Below are 25,926 nucleotides of genomic sequence, written 5' to 3'. Positions count from 1 at the left end.
GGGAAATGCAAATTAAAACCTCTACATGCCCACCAGAATGGCTAATATTAAAAAGAGCAACAATACTAAGTGTTGACAAAGATGTGGGGCAACTGTAACTCTCACATAATGTAATATAATATAACCACTTTGGAAAATTGTCTGGTAGTTTCCTGTAAAATTAAACATAAAGACCTACCCTATAAGCTAGGATTCTACTCCTGGGTATTTACCCAAGACAAATGAAAACACATCTACAAGCTGGGTGTGGTGGTTCACGCCTGTAATCTCTGTAATTTGGGAGGCCAAGGTAGGAGGATCATTTGAGGCCAGGAGCTCAAGACCAGCCTGGGCAATATAGAAAGACCCTATCTCTACAATAAATAAGAAAAAGGAAAACATGTCCATAAAAAGATTTGTGCAGGAATGGTCATAACTTCTTTACTCATCATAGCCCCAAACCAAAAACACCCAAATGTCCATTAACAGGTGAATGTCCATTAATAGGTGAATGTATATTCTTATAATGAAATATTAATCAGCAACAAAAGGAACAAACTCTTGATGCATATATGATGACATGATAAACCTTGAAAACATTATGCTGAGCAACAGAGGCCAGACATAGAAGAGTACACACATGGTTCCCGTTATATGAAGTCCTGGAATAGACAAAACTGATCTGAGGCTACAGAGATAAGGTCAATGATTGCCTGGAGTGGGGGATGGGGGAACAGGTTAAATGGCACAGGTAACTCCATGGGATGAAGGGAATATTCCAGATCTCTATCATGGCGATGATTACTCGGGTGTATACATTTGTCAAAATTCATCAACTTGTACACTTAATGTGTGAATTTTAGAGCATGTAAATTACACCTCAATAAAGGTGACTATATACACATATATGTATGTGTGGTGTGTGCATATGTAATGTGTAATACACACACACACACACCCTAGGTTTTTCTAGGGGAAGAAACTAGAAAGAATACACTAAAATGTGCAAGTTGTTATGTTTCACAGATGAGATTATAGGTAATTTTTGTATCTTCTTAAATTTACCAAAATTTTACCTATGCGATTCTACTTTTTTTTTTTTTTTTTTTGAGACAGGGTCTTGCTCTGTACCCCAGGCTGGAGTGCAGGTTTGTGAACATGGCTTACTACAGCCTTGACCTCCCAGGCTCAAGCAATCCTCCTGCCTCAGCCTCCCGAGTAATTACAGGCATGCCACCATGCCCAGCTAATTTTTTGTTTAATTATTGTTTGTAGAGATGGGGTCTTCCCTTTGTTGACCAGGCTGGTCTCAAACCCCTGGGCTCAAGCAATCCTCTGGTCTCAGCCTCCCAAAGTGCTGGGATTACACCATCACACCCAGCCTTACTTTTTAAATAACAGAATGAAAAATGTTCATTTTTTTAAAATTTCAAGCTGCTAAAGGCAAGTGCTTATGGTGGTCTATAACAACTCTGGAGTTTTGCAAACAGAGTCCTTGGTCAAAGTCCCTGTCCCACTACTTCCTCGTTTTATGACCTAAAGGAAGTTACTTCCTGAGGCTCAGTTTTCTTATCTATATAATCAGTTTGTTGGGATGATTGAATTAGGATAGTGTATGTTCAAAGCCCTCTGCAGGCAGGGTGCGGTGGCTCACACCTATAAGCCCAGCACTTTGGGAGGCTGAGGCAGGAAGATTGCTTGAGTCCAGGAGTTCAAGACCAACCTGGGCAACAAAGTGAGACCCTGTCTCTACAGAAAAATTTTAAAAAATTATCCAGGCCTGGTGGCACGAACCTCTATTTCTAGCTACTTGGGAGTCTAAGGGAGGAGAATCACTTGAGGCTGGAAGGTCAAGGCTACAGTGAGCTGTGATGGCATGACTGCACTCCAGCCTGGGCAACAAAGCAAGACCCTGTCTCAATTAAAAAAAAAAAAAAGAGAGAGAGAAAAAAGAAAAATAGCCCCCTGCAAACTATAAAACACTACAATGTTAGATGTAATGTTTCACACAATATATTAATAAATCCAGGCCTTACCTTTGTTTCTGACCTCTTAACTCCTTGCTCACGAGCACTACTTCCTCACCAGCTTCCACTCAGTTCCTAAGATTGTCGAACACCCTCCTGCCTCAGGGCCTTTGCACATGCTGATCCCTGCACCTAGAAGACCTCTGCTCCCGCATCTTCAACAGCTGGTTCCCTCGGGTGATTCAGATTTCAGCTCCAGTGTCTCTTGGGGCTTTACCTAATCATCCCAAAATAGCCTCCTCCCACTCTGTCCCATCACTGTGTTTTATGAGTACTTGAAATTGTCTTGGTTTTGTGCTGACTGTCCACCTCCCATCCCACACCTCCTTGTGGAGAGGCTTTGCATCGGTTTTGTTCACTGCTGTATGTCCAGCCCCTGGAGCACAGTAGGTGCTCAAAAATCATTTACTGAATGAACGAACAAGTACTTATTGACAATTAGGCCACACGTTGTATGTATTCAGTTCAATCTGCCAATTCATCGCAACAAGGAGAGACTGTGAGGCAAACGCTGCTTGTTCCCACCCCAGTGGCTGAAGGAATCCGTCCAAGACGTGCCCGTCGGCCATAGATCTGAACGCTTGCCACTGCCCAACAGGCTCCAAGTCAGCCACCGTGGTGTGAAGATGCGGGAATAAGGAGGGCATTGTGCTGCCTGCAGAGACACGTCCCGAAAAGAATTCAGAATTCGGGAAAGCACCTCCTCCGACTGGACACACCTCTCCTAGCCAGGTGATTTGTCCTTGCCTCCTTTCCCCGCGGTCTCTTCCCCACTGTGAGCAAGGAAGTCAGACCAATCTGCCTTACCTTTGTTCCTCGCAGCATTCAGCGCAGGGTTGCTTTAAAGTTCTGATTCTGCATAAACCCTGCCAGTGCCACAGTGGAATTTTCTAGCCCATGCCAAAGACGGAGCTCATTAATTTTCGTGCCTGAAAGAAAGAAAACACTTCTTTAGAAATTGGCGTGTTTAGCACTCTGCTGAGGGAGGGTGAAGCCTCCCTGCAAGGAAGATTAATCTAGGTTTGTAGGTAGGTCATTCCGGGAAACACCAGCACACTGCAAAAGACATTGTCCACGCCAATGGCCACCCGCTGCCTGTGGGTGACTTGAGCAAAGGCAGGAAAGCACCCACTCCTCTCAAAAGTGCCCATCCAGTACATTTCCAGAAAGTTCTTCTGCCCTGTCTCTTCCCTCCTCTTCTGAAATGTCCATGGTTCCTGGAGATATCACATCTGAGTGCCAGCTTTTCAAAGTGGAAATCAGGCTGGGCCAATTCCCCAGGGCCTGGACCTGATGCTACCACAAACATAAGCCAGAATCTCTTTATGCAGTGGTAAGTAATTTAAAACTTTTTTTATATTAAAACAAGGAATGTGTCTTAGAAAATAGTGTAGAAGGGAAAAAAATTAAACTATGATATCAGGGGGTTGGGACTTCTGGTGATTTTTACATTATTCTTGATATCTTGTCCTGTATTATCTGTATTATGCATTCAAATGTATTACTCTTATATCATAAAAATAACAGTGATACTATTTCCATTTTTAGAAAACCAGCTTATGTGGAAATAGCTTGAAGAAGAATAAAAAATCACATGGGACCGGGCGCGGTGGCTCACACCTGTAATCCCCGCACTCTGGGAGGCTGAGGCAGGTGATCACTTGAAGTTAGGAGTTTGAGGCCAGCCCAGCCAACTTGGTGAAACCCCGCCTCTGCTAATAATACAAAAGTTAGCTGGGCTTGGTGGTGCATCCCTGTAATCCCAGCTACTCGGGAGGCTGAGGCACAAGAATTGCTTGAACCCAGGAAGCAGAGGTTGCAGTTAGCTGAGATCGCACTGCTGCACTCCACGCTGGGTGACAGTGAAACTGTGTCTCAGAAAAAGGGAAAAAAATCATATGGGTGTTTAATGGTAACGTCAATGTCTTCTTGGACAGATGGCTTAAAGGCCACGCCCCTCCTTGGTGTCCACATTCACTCTCGTCTGACACTAGAGGTATTATGGCAAAAATGCTTGAAAGGCATTTCATGGTAAGTCAGTAAAACTTTAGTGCAAATTAGTCTATCTGAGGTAATCTCTCTCTCTGTCTCTCACACACACACACACACACACACAAACACACACACAACACCTAAAATCTCATGAGAATCTGCAGATTCACCAGGAAATGGCACTGGAAGGAAGAATGAAAAGTTGCCTAAATTCAACCACCTAAGTAAATTTTGCCCTGGCCTGGAGTTTTCTGACCACAGTGACAAGTAGCTTTCTGAAGAAGAGTACAAGTGGGGCTGCAGGCTATGCTCTCATCCCTCCAAATCTAGTTTTTCTGCAGTGCACATTCAGATCAGAGGCTGGGACGATTGTGCTGAGCTGGGATAGTTGGCCTGATCTATTAGCTGGCAGAAGGGACTGCAGAGCCAAAGACAGGGAGCTGAACTCAATTGCCCTGGCGGACCCTTTCTGAATACTATTATATATATATATTTTTTGCCTCTGGTTTAAGGACCTTCTTTAAAACTCTCACTAATCATTTAAAAATAAAGAAGAAATGCTGATTAACAGAATTTGAGAAGTGTCACAAGATGATTAAGTGGCTGGGGAAGAAAGATTTAAGAAGCTGCAGTTTTTAAGTCTGGAGGGAAGAACCTGGAGGAGGGAATCAAATAATGATTTTTAAGTACCAGGCACTTACTAATCAAGTGACAGGCACTTTGTGAACACTCAGCAGAGACCCAGCATTGAGCAGAGTGCCGAAGCTCTGCCCTAAAGCCATGAAGAATAAGACTCTAAGAAATAAGTGCACAGTGATGTAGAAGTGATTTAAGGTAGACATAAGAAAGGACTTCCTGAAGCTAAAACCAACTCATTGCAGAATTGAAATCACAGGGAGTTCAGAAGGAAAAAACAAGTATGACTCAGGCCTTTTATAAGCTTTTTTGTTGAAGAGTCAGGATTGCTATGTACAGAATCTAGCAGTGAACTCGGGTGCCCAGTTGTGTTGTGGTGGTCTCCAAAGGGAGTTGGTGGGGCAGAGGAAAAGAGTGGTAGCTATGTATTCAGGAGTCCTGTGGAGGAATCAGCTCCATAGGCTCTTCGAGGGCAGAGAATAACCAAGTTCAATCCAACTTTGCACCCCTATCAACAAGAGGGTGCCTGGCAAACTTAGCACCAACTGCAGGATGAATGACCAAAGACAGCTCTTGAAAGATGAGAGGGCAAGAATGGCATGCAAGGCTATAGGGAGTGTGCTTTGGGCAGAGGCACATGGGGTACAAATGGGAAGAGGAGGAGCTTGGTGAATGTCAGGGGGCACTGGTATATGGAGGTCCACAAAAGTCAGGCAGAGAAACAGAGACTTGACATGGTGGGTACAATTTTAGGCTCCTGAAGGGGAGACAAGAAAAGATAGAAGTAGTGGTTTTGGAATGTTAAGTTTCCTAAATGTGAGCAGGATGGATTGGAAAGAGAAAGCAGGGGGGAAAAAGACAACTTGGTCCTTCACAGTTTCCATATACCACTTCACCCTGTGAATTTACTTTGGAGCACTTACCACAAATTAAGCATCCATCTATTGAAATACTGATTGCCTCCCCCCATCCCCCATCACCACTAGACTATCAACCCACTGAGGGTAGGGGTCCTATTTGTCTTGTTCTCTGCTGAATTCTTAGCAGCTCATATAGACTGTAGTGTGCAGCAGTGCTCTATAAATATTTATTGAATGAATGAGTTTACTAAACCAGGAATGGGAGATGAAGTTCTAGACTACACATCAAAGTCCTGAGCTCTTCATCTCTGGTAATCTTAGAGAAGAGCCAAGTTGTCTAACTAGCTGGACTAGCTAAGAATGCCTTCTGCTCAGGGATGGATAGACGAAGCCCTATTGTGCCTTCCAACTCAGTGGACCTTGGATTTTATCCCAAGATGTCCAATGTGAGGCACCTAGTCATGCCAGGCACACCTCAGGGCCATGAAATGTTTCTTCTGACTGGTACTTCCCATCTGAGATAGGGAGTTGTGAATCCAGGATTCTTAAGACACCGTAGCTGGACAGCACAGCTAGACAGTGTCGTTGGTTCAATTAAAACATTTTTGACAGCTTACTAAGTGCTTGCTACTATCCAATGAGTGCACTGAAGGGAAGATGCATGGAGTCCTGCAAGGACAATAGAAAGGAGAAAGGTTTCATTAACTCACGTAGGGTCTGTTATACCTGCTCATTTCTCCATTGGCATTTCTGTGGGAGAGGCAGGGAGATGTATCCTACAAAGGTGCCATTTCTGGAGTGTTCAGGGCTTATTTAACTTTGTTATCTATAAATGTGAAGGCTTCAGCAAGCAACTGTACTTCTCTAAACGTCAGCTCCTCACCTGTGAACTGAGGATAATAATAATAATGGTTATAGTAACAATTATTACAAAGCACTTTGCAAACAGAAAAGTGTCAGATAAATATCATTCACCTATTATTTTGGTTTTTCTTGTTTTCTCTGGGGACTCACCACCAGCCACTAAGTCAATCATTGTCATTTTTTGCAAAAACTCCTATCTGTAAGCTCACTTCTAACATCACGCACAGAACAAACCAAATATTCTTCTCCCAAGTTCTCTTTTACTACCACTTGCAGCCACAAAAATTGGCAACTTGGGTTCACACTTACATCTATTTCCTTTGTGTATATTTTATTTTTGTTTTGACAATCACTATAGTCTATAGAGATTTTTGTTGTGTAACAACATTGCTCTGGTTTTGAGTAAAACTATTGCAGAATTTTAATTGTCTGGGATATCACATAGGTCCTCTGATTTAAATTTTGCAAAAGTGCATGATACATGTGCTGACTATGGAATGGAAGGCTCTCCATTCTGTTTTTTGCTTTTTGGTTTTTTTTAGACAGAGTCTCACTCTGTTGCTCAGGCTGGAGTACAATGGTGCAATCTCAGATCACTGCAACCTCTACCTCCCGAGTTCAAGTTATTCTCCTGCCTCAGCCTCCCGAGTAGCTGAGATTACAGGCACCCACCACAATGCCTAGCTAATTTTCTTTATTTTTAGTAGAGAGGGGGTTTCACCATGTTGGCCAGGCTGGTCTCGAGCTCCTAACCTCAGGTGATCCGCCCACCTTGGCCTCCCAAAGTGCTGGGATTACAGGCGTGAGTCACCGTGCCCAGCCTCCATTCTGTTTTAAAACTCTAGGTCAGTGTTTAAAGAAGCTCAAACGGTCCTACACTCATTCATTCATTTGTTCATTCATTAAATAAATATTTATGAGTTTTGGAGCAGACACTGTTGGCACCTTGCCCACATCCCCTCTGCCATTCCTGTGCATATCAACAGCCTGTGATTGCAAACACCAGCAACCTTCTTCCTAAGTGCTTTCTCTGAGGTGTGGGCTGGAAATACCAGAGAGCTAATGCCTCCAGGAGCAGCCTTCAACCAGTGATGAATAGGAATTGGTGAATAAGTACTCTGCTTCCTTGCTTCTCAGTTTGGAAGCAGGAGAGTTCCTCAATGGGATTACACGTCAGCTGTTCACAGTGGTAACTTGCTGTTGATGCACTGTTCACTGACTTCCTTACATTCCCTGTCTTACTTCCCCACTTCTCTACTGGTAATTCCTGGGATCACCTTCCAACTGCTTTCACTCCAACACTTTTTCTCAGGGTCTGCTTCTGGGGAAATCTAACCCAGGTAGGGAGAATTCTTACCAGGACAAAGGCATTGGACTAGGTGTTCATAATTAAACATTGGGTAGAGCCACTGACCCTAATGAATCCACAGTTCAGACAGGGAGATGATATGGGTGCAGAAATGCCAACATGAACACGCACATCTCATTTTTCTAACATTTAAAAATCCTGCTGGGTCTCTCTCTCTCTTTCCCATGCACTCAGGCATGCATGTGCACATGCACACACACACACAGATACACACACACACACTCCACTCTGATCCACATGACTATTGTATTTAGTGGTATGGTAGAGCCAGCCTGCTTATGACAGCTGATTGTTACATTTTTAGGAATTTTTCCAGCAGTTGGTTAAACATGGTCATTATTAAAAATTAAATTATATAAACTTAAAATGAAATAGATCATATTAAAAACAAAGATAATAAATACTCAAAACCATCACTTCCTAATTGGTACATTGTACTACTATCTCTACTCTTGGAATGATTTGTGTCTCTCATATTTTTATGGTAGAAATAGTAGACAGTGGTGTGCTACTGCAAATTTCTTCCCATCTTTGCCTTCAATGACTCCATAGCTTGAAATCAATTGGCTCTGATGGGAATATTTACACCACAGAAATTGGCAGATGCTGTAAATCAGGGAGTGCCCCCATCCCCATCTGCACCTGAGAGCCGGTTGTTAAATATTTACCAGCACATCATCCACCATGTCTTGCCTGGAATCTCGGAACAGTCTCCTAATTTGAGTCCTGAATCCTCCATTACACTGTCCAATCTATCCTGCACATTGCTGCTAAAGTGATCTTTGAAAATGCACATCAGATTGCATCATTCTTCTGCTTAAATCTCCCACCCAACCTCAGCTTCCCATGGTATCCTCAGGCCTCCGTGGTCTGGGACCTTCCTGCCTGCAGACCCCCTTCCTTTCTCTCCCTTCCATTTGCCCATGAACTCCAGCCACACAACCTTCTTTCCGTTCCCTGAACCAGCTGCGAAGATCCTCCCTGACCCAGGATTTTTGCACTTACCCTTCCTTTTCCCAAGACAAGATCAGCTTCTTTTCATCATTTAAGTCTCAGGTCAACCATCACCTCCTCAGAGAGGCTTTCTCTGTCCATCTTCTTCACATCCACTGCACTCCCCCTCTCCAAATCCCCATCCCTCTCCATCACCTGAGCCCATTCTCATTTCCTTGTAGCCCATTGCACCACTTCAATTCTTCTTACTTATTTATTGGTTGCTTTGTCTACTATCTCTCTTCCCACTAGAATGTGAGCTCCGTGAGAGAAGACCCTTCCTTTGTTCGTGGCTCTCTCCCCAGCACCTAGAACAGTGACTGACACTTAGTGGGTCCTCAGCTGGATTCATCTGTCGGATGAATGGATGTACATTCCTTCTACCTTCTCCACTCCCATTCATTTCTTAGCCCTCCACGATCTGGTGGTATCCTTACCAAACACCCCTCCTCTAAAGCTGTTTCCCCAAGGTCCCTGGTGACTCTTGAGTTGCCATGTGCCCCGGTCTTCATCTTGCTGGATTTTCAGGCTACATTTAACAGTGCTTACCATCCCCAATTCTTGAAACTCTCTTCCCTTGCTGAGGCCATCCTCACCTGATTTACCTTTTCCATCTCTCCTTCTTGGACTCAGTAGTTGATTGCATCACTGGTGCCATTGCTTTACCCTTCCCTGTATTTCCCTGCCCCTTGAATCTGGGCTCACCTATCCAATACACCTTGTATATGTATTTCTGCTTATTTTCTTTTCCTTCAACCATCACCGTGAGAAGGGAATGCCCCTTATAGCTTGCTGATCACAGGAAGAGGGGGTAAGCCAGGTGCAGCAGAGCTTGTAAGGTGCCCCAGCCAAGCCCAGGCTGGAGGTGAGCTCTCAGGCCACCCAGAGACCTATGAGTGAGCCAACCAAGATCAGCCAAGCCTCAGCTGACCCACAGATGTGTGAGCTCTGATAAGAAACCATATTTGTTTTAAGCCACTGAGTTTGGGAGTGGTTTGTTACATAGCAAAAGCTGATTGATACATACTCTTTTGTGGGTTTTTTCCTTTCTCTGTTCAGGACTCAAGCATTTTCTCCTGTTCCCATCCACATGCAACTCCCACTCTATCCACTGGTTATAGTCATTGCTGTCCTTGGGTCTGAACCTCCAAGGGTATGCTTAGGTTTCCTAATTGCATCACTGACCCTGACATCAACCCCTGAGCCTCAGACCTACGGAAACATTGTCTCCACCTGGACTTTCCTTAGGCTCCTGAAATCCAACATGTCAAAATACAATACAACATTTCCCCCAGCTTCTGTCCCCAATCTGTTCATTCTTTTGTGTGCCTTGCCCCAGCAGTGACACCACCATGCTCCCTATCACTCAGGCCAGAAACAGGGCTCATGGGTAACCCCTCTCTCCTTCACTCCTGCTGGTCTCCAAGCCTCACTTGCTACTACTTCATGTCCTAATACCCCTCCTGAAGGACCTTGCAGCTCCTACCCCTGCCACTGCCCCATTCCAGCCCTTGTCACCTCTCACCTGAGCTATTGTGGGTCTTACAACCCTGTGGGCCCCAAACCTAGCATCCACCCAAAATATAGAATGTCAAAGGAGTCATCGCAGCTGTCATCAATCACAAACCCTTCCTTGAGTTGCTACTCTCAAAGGATTAGGCTCAAATCTTGCCCCTTCTATAGGCACAGCACACCTTCCACGACCTGGCGCTGAATGCAAGAGTTATTGCCATGAGCCTTGGGGACCAATGTAACTCCTCCGATGAGCCCTGTGACATGGGCAGGTTCCTTGCTCTCTCTGTGCCTCAGTTTCCTCATCTCTAAAATGGAAATAATAACTCTACCTCCCTTATAGGGTTGTACTGAGGGTTAAATAACTTTACGTATTTGTAGCGTGTCTCAAATGGTACCTGGCACAAGAAACCTAAACATGTTCTGTATTATCACAGTGGCTTTTATTTTCACATGATATTTTATTGTACTTGTCATTTGTCATGCTTTCATAGTTGTTTGATGAAGCAAAATCTCTTTTTAAACTGTGAGATATAATATATTCCCATCTTCCTGTCTAGTCTTTCAGATAATATTTGCAATTTATTGTCATGAGTTAATGGACCATATTAGGTAATTATTCTTGTATGTTTAATTTTTTTCTAATAATAATGCTTTGTTTTTAATACACAACTAAAACCAAATACATCCTTTTTTTGAGTCAGGTTGATTGAAGCATAATTTGCTTCCAAACCAAATGTACTCTTTTTAAGAGTGTACAATCCGATGAGTTTTACCACAGCCATCACTATAATCAAGATATGAAACATCTGCACCACCCCAGGGAAGTTCCCTGTTTCCCTTATGATCACCTGTCTAGAACCAGCTCTTCCCAGCCTCTCCCTTGCCCTTCAGGCTTTGCCAACAACTGAGTTGTTCAACAGATAAACTGAGATGATGTGATCTCAGATCATCCTCTCCCTCCACCTCCCCCTCTCCTCCTTCTCTTTCTCTGTCTTCTTCTTCTCCTTCTCCTTCTCCTTCTCCTTCTCCTTCTTCTTCTTCTTCTTCTTCTTCTTCCAACCTGGAACTCCTGGGCTCAAGCAGTCCTGCTGCTAGCTGGAGCTGCATGGGCACACCACCACACCTGGCTAACATCATGCCTTACTTTGCCCATGCTATTCCTCGCCAGTGTGCCCTTTTTGGCCTGGCTACCTCCCACTTCTTCACACCTCTGCTGTCAGCCTCTGCTCCCCTCAGGGTGGGGTAACTCCCCCAGCTGGGGGCTCCCAGACTGCTGACTTTGTGTTGAAATGACCTGTTCCCATCTGAGAGCCCCAGCCTGGAGGCTGGACTGTGGGATGGGCTTTCTCGTGCTGCTGGAGGGCTGCATGATTTAGCAGAAGACTTGAGCCTGGGGGGATGCCTCTCACTCCCACCACAGGCAACCCTTGTCCATCTAGTCCTAGGGATGGATCTGGTTTTTCCCAGATATGCCTTGGGAGAGCTGACGAGGCTGCAGGGGCTTAAAGATGGGTGTCCACAGGCACAGCAGTGGCTGTCAAAGTCGGGCCACCCTGAGGGTGTGCAGATCAGCCCTGACAGAGCCTGGTGCAGCAGGACTGATTTCTTTGCTCAAAGGGCATGAGGATGATGAGGCTGGAAGTCTTCACAGCACATTGGGGCTGGCTGTTGGCAGATAAGGGGCAAGGACAGAGGAAATGCAAAGGCTCAGACAGGGCTGCTCTTCCATCCCGAAACAAATGTTGTGTTGAGGCCAAATCAAATGTTAAGTTATGTAAGGGAACAAACAGGGAGCCCCTTTTCTGTAAACACTCCTCACTCCTAAGGACTTTGTAATGTTATCGCTCATGGGACAATATTTACAGAACACGTATATTCACAAGCCTCTATTCTGTGCAGGTGCTGTGTCGGACTATGGTTCACAGTGTGGGAGACACTGCTGTGGCCCTCGACATGCCTCCAGGCATTCACCATTCTGCCAAGGGCTTCTTGCTGCAAGGCTTTCTCCAGCTTGATGGGGGCGGGGGTTAAAGTCCCCCCAGAAGGAGCCGTTAACCATTGAGGACTGGGAGTGGCTGGATAAATAACCAGGTCCTCACCCCTCAGCTGGGACGTCTCTGGGGTGTGTTCTACACAGTTTCACAGCATCCCCAGAGACGCCGAGCCCTGTGTGCCCACACCAGTCACAGGCTTGATGTTGGTCCCCTTATTGGCTCTTGCTCATCCCACTTCTCCACCAATGTTTCTTATGATTATCCCCCAAATGAATGATTGAACAAACCCTACTGCCAGGATCTGCTTCTGGAAAAAGATAAACAGTGAACAGGATAAAGGAGGTCCCTGTCCCTGGACAGGCCCTTGAGGGCAGCTGGGTCTTCACTGGACCTATGTGTCATTCTAGGCTGCTTGCCCAGCTTAGCACTGTATACCGGGCACTCCACAAACACCGGTGAATGAATGAATGAATGAATGAATGAGTGAATTTCCTCCCTGAAACCCAGAGGAAGGAGTGATTGTCCTAAAGGAGTATACCCATGTTCAGAAAAGTTAGATGGCCCAGCCCTGGTCAAGTAGGACTCATTGGTAGCAATTGCCAGCCAGAAGCTGGGATTCTTGACTTTCATTTGAAGCCGGGTCTCACTGCTGGAAAATGACTGAGTGTTCAAGAGTTAATCCAGGTTAATTCCTGCTGATTAATCATTAATGGGCTAAGGAACCGCCAAGATTAAAAATAGGAATGAACAGTTTAATTTCAACCCAATCGCTCTTTATTCCCCATGAAGGCTTGTATTTTTCACATCTTTCTAACAACAGCTAGTACAGTACTAGTGACAAATGGGGACAGGGAAGATTGAAAATTGTCCAAGAAATAGATGTTAGGCACGGGATTCTGCAGCAACGGGAGCTAGGGAAGTGATGTGGGGCAGTCTAGGCAGCCTTTGGTCGCTCAGAATCCAAAATTCCAAAGAAGCTGGCTTTGGCTCAAGTTCAAAGGGTTGGCTTTAAGAGACGCTGACATAATGGTTAAAAATCAAGCCTAAAATTATTTTAATTTAAAGACTTGACTAATTATGAAGACTGAGTGTTGGCTGACATTGGGGAGAAAGTCAGGGAATGAGGAAGTACCAGTTGCTCCGTTTTGTGGGACACGGATGAGTTTTCTTAGGTTAGAACCTCTCACCTTCCCCAACGCATGGAATAAAACGCCACAGAGTGGATTGTAATTATTGCTCTGCCGGCTGTGATTTGGTTGAGTATCTTAAATAGACCGTGCCTCAGTTGTACCCTCCCTAACAACGAGGGCGATGACATCCGCTTCAATTCCTCGTGCACTTTCTGGCTCTTTCACCCCAATTCCTCCATTTACTCAAGGAAATTCCTTCTGGTGCTGATTGCAATCTCTTTGATGATAAGAACTTGCTCTCCCTGGGCTGACCCCCAGCAGAGCTTGTCCTCATACCCGGCGGCCCGAGGGGGCGCTGCTTCGGGGGAAGTTAGTTGGGTTTAAATAAAGCAGCTTCCTTGGCTGTTCGCGGTTGCGCAACCCTGTTCAGCCACCGCCATGTCAGCCCAGCGGTATCCAGAGGCGCAGGCCCGGGACCGCCGGGACCCGAACCTTCTGCTTCCCGCCTAGGCAGAGCCGGATCCTAGTCAGAGACTGCTGGGAGAGCCGCGGGCCCAGAGTGGGCGGAGCTGGCCGGAGACCCCCCCCTCGGTGGGCGGGGCGTTCCTGCTCCGCTCCGCCCCGCGCACGGCCGAGCGCCGCGCCGCTCGGCCCCGCCTCTCCCGGCCCTGCCCCCTTCACCTCCCCGCAGCTCCTCCCCTCTCCCATTGGCCGAGGTGGAGACCCTCCTCTCTGCCCAATGGCCGCCGCCGCGGCTCGGCCACCCGCGTCCTGACTGGCCAGCGACCGGCAGAGTGGCGGGGTGCGGACCAATGGGAAGAGGCGGCTCGATGAATGGCTGGCCCGGGTGGGGAAGGCAGGAGGCGGCGATCCCGGCGGAGGGGGCCGTTCGCCAGCTCTGAGGCAGAAAGTGCCACGACTCCACACGCGCGCACGCAGCCAGCGAGCGGCCGGAGCGGACGGCAGACGGGGCGGGCGGCGTCAGGGTCGCAGCGTCTACAGCTGCTCGGGGGCGGTTTCTTGGCGGAGGCTTGGCCGGCTCCTCTCTCCCGGCTCCGCGGCGGCTGCGAAGGCGGCGGCTCCTGCCCTCTCGCTTTCCCTCTCGCGTCTCTGGCTGCAGGTAAGAAACTTGGCCGGGCCCTGCAGCGGCCGCGCGCGGGCCGGGCCGTCGGGGGGCCGGGGCCGGCCGCGCTGCGCCGCGAGTGACACGTCTCCTCGGCGGCCCCTCCCCCGGCCCGCCCGCCGCCCGCCGCCGCGGCCGTGCACCATCGGGGTCGGGGTCGGACTCGGGGCGGGGGTGCCGGGCAAGCGCCGTACCGGGGCGTAGGCAGGGCGCGCCCCGTGGTGTGGACCCCGCGGCCCTCGCCGTCGGGGGAGCTGCGGCGGCAGGCGGGCGCGACGTGGCGACCGCTCCCTGCCTCCCTCCCTCCCGGCAGGGCCGTCGGGCCGGCCAGCGCGCTCCGAAGTTGGGCGAAGAAAGTTGGCGGCGGGGCGGGGCGGCGCACAGCTGGCGGAGGAAGGGGTTAAGTTTCGGGAAGCCGCCGGATGACGTTGCCGGGCTGGAGTCCGGGCCGGAGGGGTGGGGGTGCGGGCGGAAGGCGGCGGAGGCCGGCCGAGGGGAGGAGGGCGGGATTGAATGGGGGCCCACGGGCCGAGCGCGCCGGTCCTGGGCCGCGGCCCGCTGGCGCTTCGCGGGGCTGGGACGGTCCCCGACGGGGCGGGCCGGGGCCGCAGGGCTCGCGGCGCAGGGACCGGGTCTGTCCATGGTACGGACGCCGGGCGGCCGCGGTGGCAACTTCCCGGAGTGCGGGAGGCGGCTCCCTGCTCCCCCTGGCGGCGGGGCCGGGGCCACCGTTTCCCCGGCTGGGCTGCGCGGAGCCTAGCTCGAGGGCTCCCGGCGGGGGGACGAGGGCGCCCGGGGCCCGGCCCGCCCCGCCCCGCCCGCGGCCACGATGAATGGGCCGGCGGTGCCAGCCCCGGGCGGAAGCGGACACCTCCGGGCCGGCCAAGCGCTCTGGCACCCGGCCTGGTGCCCGCCCCGGCCCGGCCGGCTCTCCCGCTGCGCCCTGATTAGGGGAGGCAGGCCGGGGTCTGCGCTTCCAGTGGGGCGCCCGCAATGCTTCAGGGACCCCTCTCCGAATGATAAGTAGCGAGTTTTAGCTCTAGAGTGTCCCGGCTGGCGAGGGTGACCCCGACCAAGTTGTTTCGTTCGGGGTCTCCATTTCCTGGTCTGCAAATCGGGGCTCCTGTTAGCTTCGATTTGCGAGGAAAGCTGTGGAGACCCAGCACTTGTAGGAAGGAGCCACAAGTGTTGGCTGTTCAGTTGGGATGCTTTTGTTGGGGAGTGCTGGACACGGGAGGAAGGTGGGGCCTGGCTCCGGCACTGCGGCGGGCGCGGGGCTGCAGAAGTTGCACAGCCAGGGTTCTACACCCCGGGCCACGTACTGGCCGCCTACTCGCAGGTCCCATAGCTCCTCTGAACCCTAGTTTCTTATCTGTGGCCTGAAGACAGCACCACCCACTCACAGGGTCGGGAACCACGCCGGGAAGTGCTGGGACCTTGTACAAACAGAAGGCAATTTGGCAATTACTCTGAGAGGTCAGAGGTTAGGAAAGACTGGGAAGCACCAAGGAAATGAAACTCTGAGGGACCTGAGGAGCCTCCCACGTCACTGCTCAGCTATTCACTCTGCGTGCTGGAACCTTCAGGGTAGGGGCCATCTGGATGGCATTTTCAGGAATTTGGAGAAATGGGCCTGGTAGGGCCTCATATCTCACATTACATACCTCTTCAGAACTGGGTGTCCCCAGAGACCCAGGACGTCTGTCTGGCACTCCCAGGAAGAACAACTGCGAATGTTACCCCGCCCTGTGCAGCTGGGGGGCATTCTCCCACTGCCCCGCCTCCCTCCTCACACTCCTTGTTTGATTTAACTTCCTGTTAATCCGACACCTGGAGAAATCTGTGACCCTGCAGCATGTCACTTACTGTGTGATGTCTTGACTCGTTTACGAACTTGCCAAAGGTCATTCCCACTATCATCTGCCAACCTCTTTCCCTTCCAGAAAGAAGCTTCCGGTTCTGAGGTCCTGGAGGTGCCATTTCCCTCTCTGTTGAAGCAAAGGCCGGGGCAGACCTCCTAGTAGGTGAAGTTTTCCTTTTACATGGAGCACCGCAAAGCCGGCTTGCAGGGATCTTGGACCAGTGGAGGCCTGGAGGAGGCTAAGGTTGGGGGAGGGGAAACCAGAAAGGGATCTTGGGGTTTAGAAGGAGAGGGTTTAGAGCTCTAGGCACTATAACAACTCTCACCTTTCATACTTAGGAATCTGCCTCTGAACATTTACAGAGAGATTAAGAAGTTACAGTGGTTCATGGTGTATGAGTATTTTTTGGTGATGGAAGAGTTTTAAATAAATCTTAAATCAAGTCACATTTGAGCAATTATGCTCTTTAATGAAATGAGCCCTAACTCAACAGGCTGCAATAATTACATAGCAGCAAACTCAGTTTAAATGGTTGAATACCAGTGATTGAATTGGAGTATTGGTTTATTATGTAGCAGGGACACCTTTTAAAAGTGTTGGGACCCCAGACTCTTCTTGTCTTTTTAGCCCTGGGAATTTTAACTAATAGATGAATGACACATAGAGGATCAACCGTTCTGTTGAGACAGCAAGTTTTTCTTTGCTAAAATCTTGTTTCAGGAGAAACAAAAATAATGGTCAAGTCAGAATGATGAAGGCAGGGACTGTGCTGTCCGTCTGTGCATGCTGGGCCTGCAGTGGTTAAGGCCTGGCCTATAACATCATAAATATTGGTTATACCAGGTGGACAGCCCCCCCATACCTGTTAAACTATTCCCAGCTGTCTCATTGGATAAATGAAGCTGAGCCCAACTTGGTTTTTAAGGTTCACTTTTTAGAATCAGATTCCACAACTGTGGTTTACATTTAGGCCTTAAAATAACTCGGTTCTAGAGGGTGGGAATGGTTGTCACCCATTCAGTGGATGAGAACGTGGAGGTCCAGCTGGTCAGAAGGTTGTCAGGCCAGTTCCTGTTGCCCAGTTGCTAGGCGATGCGGGCCCGGCCTTCCAAATGTTCCCTCCTGGCCATATACCTCCACCTTCCTGGGGCAGTAATTACCCAAGGGAGGACACAGAACGTGAAGATCAAAATTAACAGCTTCAGTGGCAGGAAGGTGGGGAGGCATTTTGAAAATCTGGCAGTGCTGAAGGTATTTTTCATTTCATTTTTTTCACCGAGGGTCTCCTGTGTGGTGGGCCTTCAAACACTGCAAGTGAGGCCTAGTTCTTGCCTGAAAAAGCTACTGTCTAGAACTGTGTTGTCCAATACAGTAGCCACAAGTAGCAATTTAAGTTTAAAACAATTCAAATTAAATTAAGTAAAATTAAAAATTCAATTTCTGAGTCAAATTAGCCACATTTCAGGTGCTCAGTAGTCATAAGTTGGTCAGCGTGGCTGTAGATGGTTTCCACCATCACAGAAAGTTCTGGACAGTGCTGATGTAGAGGCAGCTGGTGTTCTCTAAACATTCATGTCCCTGTTCCTCTTGATCATGTGGTAATATGTTGAACCACATGAAATTGCCCATTCTGTAGGTCAAAACCAGTTGACTAGTGGCAGTTGATACACTTCACCTGATAAGATCTCACCCTGAGAAAGCATTAGTCCCGCCTCTTTGTGTGCATTGTAAACTGCATTCCAAGAAAAAGGAGTGGGAGGGGTCCACACAGATAGTGGCCCTTTCCTGGAGAGATTTTTTACCCAATGCCCTCAGCATCAGAATGGTGACTTGTAGCAAAGACAGAAAATAAATTGATATTAGGTAGAAAGTGATGGCTTGTAAGGGAAGGTAAATATTTAATTTTAAGTGACAGTGCCTAGGTAAGGAGGCACTCTCACTTAGCATATAGAAAATTAGTTCAGGGGCCTCCTAGGAGACTTTTCTTAGGCAGACAAATTCTGGCCGAGTCTCCTGAAGCAGACAACCAGACACCCCCCAAAACCAGACGTGTGTGTCCTTTATGTGCATTCAGTAACATGTGTCTTCCACCTGTCAACAATGGGCAGCAACTTTAACTTATCAAGAACATTTTGTGATTTCTAACTTAGATTTTTTTGGCAAGACTAGAATACCTGCCCAGTCCCAAAACCTTTTCAGTTCCAAAGTATTGGAGTTCCAGTGTTCTTGGGTGGCATAAATTGCTTCCTACACCAGTGACTATTTACACAGCTCTGTTATTCTCCATATAAGTTTTTTTTCTTTTTCCTTTTTCTTTTTTTTTTTGAGACAAAGTTTCACTCTTGTTGCCCAGGCTGGAGTCCAATGGCGTGATCTTGGTTTACTGCAACTTCTACCTCCCGGGTTCAAGTGATTCTTCTGCCTCAGCCTCCCAAGTAGCTGGGATTACAGGCATGCGCCACCACACCCGGCTAATTTTGTATTTTTAGTAGAGACGGGGTTTCACCATGTTAGTCAGGCTGGTCTAGAAGTCCTGACCTCAGGTGATCTGCCCTCCTCGGCCTCCCAAAGTGCTAGGATTATAGGCATGAGCCACTGTGCCCGGCCTCCATATAACTTTGAAAGGCTCATTGGGCAGTACTGGGGAATAATTTTTGAATTCTTGGTTGTACTTATGGGCTCATCTTAGTATTAGTACTCTGTAAAGAATAACATAAAACCAAAGTTTAAAGGAAGAAGCTGAATGATGGATAGCTACTTGATCTCTTTCTGGTCAGAAAGGAGGCCCACTAAGACTACTGGAAGTTACAGACTATTTATAGTGATAATGAATATCATCTGCTGATTCAAAAGTTGGAATAAAAGACCATCTTGAATTCAAATCTTTAATTCTCTATCCTGGGCAAGGTATAAGCAAACAAGGTCTGTTAGGCTGTCTTGAGAGGAATTCCAAACTGGTGCCCTGTGTGAGCTGAACTTGGCCTTCACATGGAATTTGTTTCACTGACCTCATGTTATTAAGCAATTGAGTCACCTTTTAAAAATGGAATTTTTTTTTTTTTCCCACTAAAATCTAGATTTTTTGGGCTGGGCACAGTGGCTAATCCCTGTAATCCCAGCACTTTGGGAGGCCAAGGCGGGTGGATCGCTTGAGCCCAGAAGTTTGAGACCAGCCTGGGCAACATGGCAAAACCCCATCTCTATAAAGAATGCAAAAACTAGCCAGGCATGGTGGCATGTGCCTGTAGTCCTGGCTACTCAGGTGGCTGAGGCAGGAGAATCATTTGAACCTGGAAGGTGGAGGTTGCAGTGAGCCAAGATCATACTACACTCCAGCCTAGGCGACAGAGTGAGACTCTGTCACATAATAAAAAACAAAAACAAAATCTAGATTTTTGGGTTCTCTGGGGGAAAATGGGAATTTCTGGCTACACTAGGTTGACTTTCTTGTGTGGCAGCCGTGGACTGTGTTTGTCGTCTCTGGGCCGGGCCTGTGCTCTCAGTGCCCAGCATCCTACCCCAATTTATGTTACGTGCTTGGGTATTGGCAGTCCCTCAGGGTGCTGGGGGCTGTCCGGTGTGACCGGACTAGTCATCAGCATGTCCCATGGAGCTGCTGTGTGGAGCAGTGGGAGAAGCACTGGTTGGGTGTTGTAATCCCTGGAGTAAGTGAGTGACTTTGGACATGACTTCTCCTCCCTGGGCTTCAGTTTTCTCCTCCTATAAAATGAAACTAGGCCAGCTAGCTCCACCTTTCAGGCCACAAACCTCGGTTTATCCTTAACTCCTCGCCGTCTTATACCTGTACCCTGTACGCAGCAGGTCCCATCAGCTCTACCTTCCAGACAGAGCCAGTGTGACCATTCTCACCACTTCTGCCTTCTCCCTGGTCCAAACAGCTCTTACCTTTTGATTTTTTATTTCTGAGAGGGTCTTGTTCTATCACCCAGGCTGGAGTACAGTGGCGCAATCGCTGCTCACTGCAGTTACAACATTGCAGGCTCAGTTAATCCTCCTGCCTCAGCCTCCTGGGTAGCTGGTACCACAAGTGCATGCTACCACACCCAGTGAAATTTTAGGTTTTTTTGTAGAAATGGTGTCTTGCCACGTTGCCCAGGCTAGTCTTGAACTCCTGGGCTAAAGGAGTCCTCCTGCCTTGGCCACCCAAAGTGCCAGGATTGTAGGCGTGAGCCAGCATGCCCAGCCTGCTCTCACCTCTGCCCTGGGTTATTTCTCTAGCCTCTGGTGGGCTCCCTGCCTTTGCCTATAACCCCTGCCTTCTAGTCTGTTGCCAGAGCAGACCATGTCACTCCTCTGTTCAAGACCCTCCTTGGTCAAGGTCTCCAGTGGCCTCTCAGGGCACTTTTGCTCTAGCTTCACTCCTACCGTCTCCCTGTCCTCTGCTGCAGCCACGGTGGCCTCTGTTCCTCAGGCATGCTTCTGCCTCCGGGCCTTTGCGTCTCCTTTGGCATATCCCTAAGAGCTTTTCCTTAGATGGCACATGGCTGGCTCCCTCGTCTCCTTCAGGCCTGTTGGCTACCCTGTGTGGAGTGTCAGCCTCTGACGCTCCCCCACCCCCACTCCCTGCCCCCCTTCTCTGCATCACTTTCTCTTCATCACCCCCTGACATGTCCCGTATTTGACTGACTTTGTCATCTCCCCCTCCGAAGCGTAAGCTCTACCAGTGCAGGGATGTAGCTTTTGTTTTCTGAGGTATATCCAGTGTCGAGGGCAGTGACTAGCATGCAATAGGTGCCCATTCTTGCTGAGCTAATGGAGATGATTTTGTAGCACTGGCGTTCTGTGAGTATATCATGTAGCCTGAAGGAGTCTGGATTCCTAGAGCATCACATATAAACACAAAAACATATTCCAGAGCCAAATGCAAGTGAAGTTTGGATTACCTCCAGCCTGCCTCCAGTTGAGAAATTGACAGTCACATGCAGAGGGCACTGTTAAATGTGGACATCCTGCCCTTCCAGCGGAGGCTGGGGTTTGAAGTGAACCTTAGGAGATGATGTGGATGTTGGCTCTCTCCTGGGAGCCCTCAGTCTCCAGCCTGGTTAGATTCATCCCAGTGTCTCTGGGAGTCCATCATGCATGGCACCTTGACAGAACTGGGCCCTTCCCAGGTGCTTGCACCAGTTCTGGGGAGGAGACTTGGCTGTGAGCATCCTTTAATTCCTTGTATAACCAGTGAGTGTGAGGTGGGCCTTGCAGAGTCACTGAGCATTTCAGTGACGACACACTCACCAGGAAACAGAACATTTGTTTTGGGTGTGAACAGTGTGCTGGCTGCTCTGAAAAGAGGTAGATTTTGTGTTTAGTGGGCAAGAATGTTCCTTAGGGGGAGAAGGGAGAATTCTTTTTTTTTGAGAGGGAGTCTCGCTCTGTCTCCCAGGCTGGAGTGCAGTGGTGCATCTCAGCTCACTGCAAGCTCTGCCCTCAGGTTCACGCCATTCTCCTGCCTCACCCTCCTGCTGGACTACAGGCGCCCACCACCAAGCCCAGCTAATTTTTTGTATTTTTTTTTAGTAGAGACGGGGTTTCACCATGTTAGCCAGGATGGTTTCGATCTCCTGACCTCGTGATCCACCCGCCTCGGCCTCCCAAAGTGCTGGGATTACAGGCGTGAGCCACCGAGCCTGGCCGGGAGAATTCTTATAGTTGGCATTACATTTTGTTTTCTCTTGGTCAGTCCTCATCGTGCTAGGAAGTGAGGGAGGGGACAAGGTTCCTCTCCTGCCTCACCTCATGGTGTTTTTCTTTTCTCAGAGGAATTTTGTGTGGCAGTCCGCTAAGTAGGAGGAGCAATGGCTGAGGCAGGGTGGTCTGGTTGGAAAGAGGCAATACTATGTCTAGCCCCATCCTTTTTTCTCCTCTTCTCTCCTGTTGATTTTAGGTGAAGAAGAGTAGATACTAGATTTCTAGCCCTTTCTAACGGGAATGTCTGACCTACTCATTTTACTTGGAAAGGTGAAAGACCCTTGTTCAAACCCAGGTGGTGTGTTTTTTTGAAGTTCTCATTCAGTGATTAAAGTGTGCAACTCAACTGCATTAAATTGGTTTTTAATTAAGTCTGATCCTGAATAGGAATTAGATGTAGCTTTAGTTTTATGAATACATTTTTATTTCCTTGGTTGTTCTAGGTATTTGTAGTAATTAGAAAGGAAAGTCTTAATTTTCAGAATAGTAATCACAGTGATTGAGGGGAGGAAGGAGTCAATGCTGAAGAATAAATGAATTATTGAGACTCTTAATGAAAAGTCTTATTGGTGATGTGTCAAAGGACTCTTAAAAGGTCAACTTTAGCCACTGCTCTGAAGCTCAGTTAGTCTTTTCCATCTTAAGTCATATCCCTCTTAAGTTGGAAGATCTGGAGACTTATTCTGTACAGTTTGATTTTAAAAAGACTGCAGGTGGGCTGGGCATGGTGGCTCAGCCTGTAGTCCCAGCACTTTGGGAGGCTAAGGCGGGCAGATCACCTGAGGTCAGGAGTTCGAGACCAGCCTGGCCAACATGGTGAAACCCTGTCTCTACTAAAAATACAAAAACTAGCTGGACATGGTGGCACATGCCTGTAATCGCAGCTACTTGGGAGGCTGAGGCAGGAGAATCACTTGAACCCGGGAGGTGGAGGTTGCAGTGAGCCGGGATCGTACCACTGCACTCCAGCCTGGGCGACAAAGTGAGACTCCATCACAAAAAAAAAAAAAAGAAAAAAGAAAGACTTCAGGACAGCAAGGTGGCATGGCCACAGGACTGTAAAGGGCTGTGGGTCCCACTGAGTCACTGCCCTGTCAGGTCAGGAGGTGACTGCCTGCCTTGACCCTGGCCTCAGTTACTTCCTGTCTGTGAAGGGAGCGATCCTGTGTGGGTGTGAGCACTGGGAAGTGGCAGTAGTAACAGGGCTCCGTAACAGATTCTTCAGGCCTTAAAGATGCTCCTCCTCCAGGATCTGTGGGGCACGTTTTCCAAGGAAATATGACACACATTTTAAACTCTTTATTAAAGTAAAATATATACAGAAAAATGCACTATCACGAGTCGACACAATAAGTATCCACAAGCTAAACATGCTTGTTTAACCAGCAGATCAAGAAATAGATTATTCCCGACCTCCCCAACCTCCTTTTGTGCCCCCCTTCCAGCTGCTGCCCATCGTGGGCAGGGAATACCTGCTCTCTTCTTAATAATACCAGTGATTGATTTTGCTTGTGTTTGAACTTGATGTAAATGGACTCAAACGGCATATGCTCTTTTGTGTCTTTCACTCAACGTTACGTGTAAGACTTGTCAGGTTGTTGGGGTAATTGTAGTTTGTTCATTCTCACTATTCCAGCATGTGAATATATGAGTTTATTCACATTACTGTAGGTGGGTACTTGGAGAGTTTCCAGTTTGGGGCTATTAATACCGCAGACTTTTGGTGAATGTCTATACACATTTCCATTGGGTCTGTATACCTAGGAGTGGAATTGCAGGACCAGAAGGAGGTAGGTGCTTGGCTTTAAAAGAAAGTGCCAGACTTTTTATCTGAAGTGCTTGTTCTAATTTACACTCCCACCAACAGTATATGAATGAGACCTTGGAATATATTATAAAGTGGCTGATTCTAAAAGGGAACCAAAATGAATTTTGAGTTACCGTTGATAATAAATAAGAAATGACTCACTCAGGCTGAAGTTCTCCGCTGTCACAGAGAGAGGATGTTAGGCTGGCAGAATTCGTTAATCAAAGGTGGGCCTTGGGAAAAGGGCTTGTGAGAGGGTCAGATTTTATTGCTGATGGGCAGGTGATATTTCCTAATATAAACCTGAGTGGAAATGCAGCTCTTCTCCGAGGAGTTAATGGAAGGGAATTCAACGAAGCTCATATCTTGAGATTGAATTCTTCATCAGAACTCTTCCCCTACAGAGTGAATTTCTTAAAAACAAAAGAACCAATAGTTGGGTATCAGACCTCATTTAGCTCTGGCCCATGTGTTTCTAATTAGAAGCTCCGCCCACCTCCAGGGGTTGGCGGTGTTGGGATATTCCTGCAGGAGCCCTTCCTCCCTGGCCCACCTAGTAATGAAGGATGGTATATCCAGGTCCAGAGTTGGTAGTAGTCTCCCTGGCACAGCCAGCCTCCTGGCACATGGCAGCCACGTGCTCCCTTTTCTTTGAAGAGCATGGTTGGCTGGAATTTGGTTTGGCTGTTGGGGGCGACAACACTGGGTTTCTGGTGATAGAATAGGCTGGGTGGCCTGAACCAGTCTTCTAACTTGCTGGATGGCCTGGACAAGAGGTAAATGACATTAAAAATACCTTCTGACAAGCCTAGAATGGAATACACTGAAGCAGGCGGTGAAAGGAGTGACCCAAGAGGATAAGGACAACCCTGGGGGCCTTTGGCAAAATAGGCGAACTCTTAAGTTCTGATAGCATCTCCAGGCGCAGGGGGCAGAGATTAATGCTGGCAGCATGATAGGACACAGGCTCCCTGAGTTGGAACCACAAGGGGCCATGACACCTTCATGGAGAAGGGGAGTCAGAGGTAAGCCCATTCTCACCCTACAGGCAGGGTAGGGAGGGGCACATTCTGAGAAGTGGGTATCACAAGTTGTCCCTCATGTGGATCCCATGACTTGAGTAGCGGGAAACTCCAAGCTGATTTGAAGATTCTTTATTTGAGAGTGGACCTGCACACCTAGTGTTCCTGGGTCAGTCCAGGGGCGAGCAGATCGTTGAAGGACTGCACCTTTATCCTAGGCTCACCAAATCCGCAGGTGTAATTATCAAACGAAAGAGAATAGTCCATAGTTAGTAACAACTAAATGCAAAGGATGAAAGCACTGAATGAGGGCCAGCAGGAACAGATCTCAGAAAACATAAGATAATGGACTCGTTGACATAGATTTTAAAGGCCTTACTCAAACTAAATAGGCAAGATTGAAAATACCTATGAGGAAGAGGAAACTATACAATGACCTAGCAAATTTGAAAAAGCAACCAGGAACAACTTGTAGACATGAAAAGTTCATGTCTTTATAATAAAAATCTAACAGATGGATTTACTAGCAGATTACATAAAACTGAAGAGAGGGAATGACCTGGAAAGTAGAGAAGAAGAAATATAATTTAGAGAACCACATAGATGAATAATTTGTAAGACCAATTAAGATTCAGGAAGAGTAGATTCAGAAGTGTGTCTAATTGGGGTTCCAGGAGAGGAGCGAGGACAGAGCCAGTACTTGAAAAGCTAATGACTGAGAATTTTGCGGAATGCGTAAGACACCCAACCAAAACCCAAGCAGGGTAAATAAAAATAAATCCACATATAGACATTTAGTGATACAGCAACTCAAGGGAAAAATTCAACAGTGAGAGTGAAAAGATCGTTTTAAGACAAAAACCCAAGATAGCTACTGACAGATCTTTGCTAAAGGAACTTCTCAAGGATATTCTTGGAAGGAAGGTGATGGCAAGTGGAAAAAGACATAACAAGCAATGATGAGTAAAGAAAGTGGTAAATATTTGGACAGTTCTAAATACATGTAAAAGAATAATGTTGGAGAGGCTGGAACAAGGATAAGATTAA

General features: G+C 47.7%; 2 protein-coding genes across 4 annotated transcripts in view; one reads left to right on the top strand and one right to left on the bottom strand.

The window, feature by feature from the left end:
* The window catches only part of BANF2 (BANF family member 2), a 65,584-nt gene extending 48,179 nt beyond the window's left edge, over positions 1-17,405 (bottom strand). The window contains exons 1-3 of the mRNA XM_055105100.2: positions 17,207-17,405; positions 16,349-16,582; positions 2,814-2,935 (exon numbers count right to left, since the gene is read on the bottom strand). The gene's annotated coding sequence lies outside the window, so the exon portion shown is untranslated. The remainder of the gene's footprint in view (positions 1-2,813; positions 2,936-16,348; positions 16,583-17,206) is intronic.
* The window catches only part of RRBP1 (ribosome binding protein 1), a 68,112-nt gene continuing 56,432 nt past the window's right edge, over positions 14,247-25,926 (top strand). Inside the window, exon 1 of one of the 3 annotated variants that reach the window (XM_063601142.1) lies at positions 14,247-14,479. The gene's annotated coding sequence lies outside the window, so the exon portion shown is untranslated. The remainder of the gene's footprint in view (positions 14,480-25,926) is intronic. The other 2 variants (XM_063601143.1, XM_063601144.1) reach the window with 2 other exon arrangements.

Source organism: Pan paniscus, chromosome 21, assembly GCF_029289425.2.
Source record: "Pan paniscus chromosome 21, NHGRI_mPanPan1-v2.0_pri, whole genome shotgun sequence".
NCBI lineage: Eukaryota > Metazoa > Chordata > Mammalia > Primates > Hominidae > Pan > Pan paniscus.
This window is presented reverse-complemented; position numbering and strand designations above follow the sequence as displayed.